We start from the raw sequence: 4133 nt of genomic DNA, 5'->3' as shown, positions 1-4133 counted from the left end.
AAGTGTTTCTCCACGTTGATGCTGGCAGAGCCCTTGCAAAAGTTTGTTTCTACTTTTTGATAAAATAGCACATTTTTCTTTCACTCGCTATGAAACAAAGATTATCCACCTAACCCCTTCCTTGGGGTCAGCATTGGTTCATTTTTATCTTGCCACATGGAATTTTTGGCCATTTCTGAATTAGGGAGGACTGGATGCTGATCCAATCCTATAGGACAGGGGTCAGTGAACTATGGCCCAGAGGCCAATGTGGCCCACCACCTATTCCAGTACAGTCCATGAACTAAGAATAGTCTATGTTTTTCAAACTGTGATAAAACACACAAAACATATACTTTATCATCTTAATAATTTTTAAGGGTGCAGTTCAGTGACATGAAGTACATTCACATTGTTGTTCAACCATCAACACCATCCAGAGTCCATCTCCACAACTTTCTTCATCTTGCAAAACTAAAACTCGGTACACATTAGACAGCAAGTCCCTATTTCCCCTCGTGAGCACCTGGCAACCACCATTTTACTTTCTGTCTCTATACGTTTGGCTGCTTTATGTACCTCATGTAAGTGGAATCATCCAGTACTTGTCATTTGTGATTGGCATACTTCACTTAGCCTAACTTGCTCAAGGTTCATCCATATTCTAGCATGTGTCAGAATCTCCTTCCTTTTTAAGGTTGAATAATATTCCATTGTATGTATATACAATACCTTGTCTATCCATTCATCCCTTGGTGGACACTTAGGTTATTTCCATCTTTTGGCTGCTGTGAATAATGGTGCTATGAACGTAAGTATACAAATAACCTCTTTAAGGTCCTATTTTCAATTGTTTTTAATATATACCCAAGGGACACCTGGGTGGCTGTCGGTTAAGCATCCAACTCTTGATTTTGGCTCAGGTCAGGATCTCACGGTCCTGAGATTGAGCCCCAGGTCAGGCTCTGCACTGGGCATGGAACCTGCTTGGGATTCTCTCTCCCTCTCTGCCCCTCCCCTCCTTGTACTTGATCTGTCTCAAAAAAAAAAATATATATATATATGTATATATATATAGAGAGAGAGGTATATGTGTATATGTATATATGTATAACCAAAGTGAAATTGCTGAATCGTATGATAATTCTATTTTTAATTTTTTGAGTAACCACCATCCTGTTTTCCACAGGGGCTGGACCACTTTACATTCTCACACACACACACACACACACATATGACTGTACAACTATTCCAATTTCTTTACAACCTCATAACACTTATTTTCTGTTCTTTTGATAGTAGCTATTCTATACACTTTTTTTTTCTATGCATTTTTAAATGGTGGAAAAATCAAAGAGATGGAACCACTGGAAAGGGGCATGTGGTAGCGGTCCCCCGCCCCCCTGCCCCCAGGTCATCTCTAATGTTGATAGATTTCCAGTCTGAGGGTATTGAGGACTTGCCAGCAGTTTCTGCAGCAATCAGAAAGCCTGGGCACCAGAGAATCCCAGAGCCGGAAGAAATTTTGGTGTCCACAGGGCAGTGGTCCTCAAACTTGAGCATGCATCAGGATCACTTAGCTTGTTAAAACAGAGGGCTGGGTCCCACCCCAGAGTTTCTGATTCATTAGGTCTGTGACACATTCCAAGATTTTGCTTTTCTAACAATTTCCCAGGTAATGCTGATGCGGCTGGTCTGGGAACCACACTTTGAGAACCACTAACCCACAACTTAATATTCAAAGTGTGGTCCACGGACCAGCCACATCGGCATTATCCAGAAACTTCTTAGAAATGCAGAATTTCAGATTCCACTGTAGACCTACTGCACCCAAATCTCGTGCTGACAAGATCCCCGTTGCAATTTGTGTGCACGTTAACGTTTCAGAAACCCATAGGGGCACCTGGGGGGCTCAGTCAGATAAGCATCCAACTTCGGCTCAGGTCACGATCTCACGGTTTTGTGAGTTCAAGCCCGTGTCGGGCTCTGGGCTAACAGCTCACAGCCTGGAGCCTGCTTCGGATTCTGTGTCTCCCTTTCTCTCTGACCCTACCCGCATTCCTGCTCTGTCTCTCTGTCTCAAAAAAAAACTACAGAAACATTAAAAAAAAAAAAAATTTAAAGTTTCAGAAACACATCCACCTTGCTCATGTTGCAAGTGAGGAACATTGGTTTAGAGTGGTTGAACAGCTTGCTTGAGGAAGGGGAGAGTTGACTTCTGATGTGCGTCCTGATGTATCCTTCCACACACCAGTGCCTTTCCCCCCTGGCTGCATGGTAGCATCACTTGGGGAGCAAATACTATTCCCCAGCCCCAGCCCAAAGATTCTGATGTAATTGGTCTGGGGAAGGGTGCTGGGCACAGGTATTCTTTGAACCCTCCCAGCTGATTCTAATGTGTATCCAGGGTTGAGAAGCACTGGGACGGCCTACACTGAATACTCAGTTTTTTTTTGTTTTTAAATTTTTTTTAATGTTTATTTATTTTTGAGACAGAGAAAGACAGAGCATGAAAGGGGGAGGGGCAGAGAGAGAGGGAGACACAGAATCCGAAGTAGGCTTCAGGCTCTGAGCTGTCAGCACTGAGCCTGATGCGGGGCTCGAACTCACAGACTGTGAGATCATGACCTGAGCTGAAGTCAGACGCTTAACTGACTGAGCCACCCAGGCGCCCCTGAAGACTCAGTTTTATAGCATCACCCCATGCACCTCATTGGAAAACTATCTGAAGCTTGTGTTCAAGTGTCCTACTCCTGAGTGTCCTGAGATTCTCATTGGAAAACATTCCTCACCCCTTTTAGTCATGGTCCTCATGTGGGATGTTTTTTTTTTTTTTTTTTTTTTTTTTCCAGACGCAGGTGTTCCAGAAACACCTGCAAACAGTTGCAAGGCCAGTTCTCACTGACTCTCCTACATCTAGTGTTAATATATTTCGGATGGGCACAACCTCAGGAAAAACTCCACGACCCGCTAAGCATACCTTAGAAGAAACTACCCCCCTCCCCTAACACAAGGGTCTCACTATTTCTTCACCGAAGAGTTTGCCTCTTTTTTCCCTAGGGACCCAGTCAGGCCTGAATGATGGCCATGGAAAGAGCAAGCAGAAGAGGGGAGCTTTCCTGGAGCTGTAATAGGCTGGGGAAGGTGGTGGCTGCCTTCTCAGGGTCCACATTCCTTCCCCTAACCCGCCAGTCCATGCTGGAGGAAACAGAAACACAGGTGGAGTTATTGGAGGCCAAGGTGAATGAACTAGCAACAGTTCCAACTCTCTTGGTGCTACAGCCTGCAGGTAGCTAGCTCCTTGCACTTGAACCTCTATTTGAACCACTAGAGACGGGAGGGGCTTAAAGCTTTAGCTTTTCGGTGTTCTGCTAAAGGATGTTCACCAAAGATTATTAGGAGCTCACCTGCAGTAAAAGAAAAAAAAAATGTTGGGTTCATGGGCTTGAGACAGGAGAGAAAGCCCCCAGAGACTTGGGAGGGAGCTGTGAGGGACTTCTCACAGGATCGGCGGTATGCTGGGTGACACCTGGGAGGCACGAGGAAAGTGGGGGACAGTCCTAGATTGCATGCTGTCAACGACAGAGCAATTTGGGGAGCCTGGGTGGCTTGGTTGGTTAAGTGTCCAACTTCGGTTCCAGTCATGATCTCACAGTTCGTGAGCTTGAGCCCCGCATAGGGCTCTGTGCTGACAGGTTAGAGCCTGGAGCCGGTTTCGGATTCTGTGTCTCCCTTGCTCTCTGCCCCTCCCCCGCCCATGCTCTGTCTCTCAAAAATAAATAAACATTAAGAAAAAAAAAGAACAGAGCAATTTGATAATTGGACATGGGATCTTATCTGGGAGGCGCAAGCACCAGCGTTCCTGCAATTGGCGAAGGAGCAGCAGTCACCGGATCAGACTCATCAGAAGAGGGGCTCATTTCCTTACTTTTGTGTTTGGAGAATGGCCATGTCCGTCTTGTTCTAAACTTGTTGGAGGGCGGGGGGCTTGTGTGAGCATGGCTGAGCTGCAGTTAGGAAACCACCATCTGGCTGCCAGCAGGGCTGGTTGTCACGTTTTCAATTCAAAACCTCACGTTCGTCTCAAAAACCCGAAGAGACTGTGTCTTTATTTCTTGTCTCTAGAGTCCCTGTTCTCTTCGCAGCAGTCACTG

This window comes from Panthera leo, chromosome C2 (genome assembly GCF_018350215.1).
Source record: "Panthera leo isolate Ple1 chromosome C2, P.leo_Ple1_pat1.1, whole genome shotgun sequence".
NCBI lineage: Eukaryota > Metazoa > Chordata > Mammalia > Carnivora > Felidae > Panthera > Panthera leo.
This window is presented reverse-complemented; position numbering follows the sequence as displayed.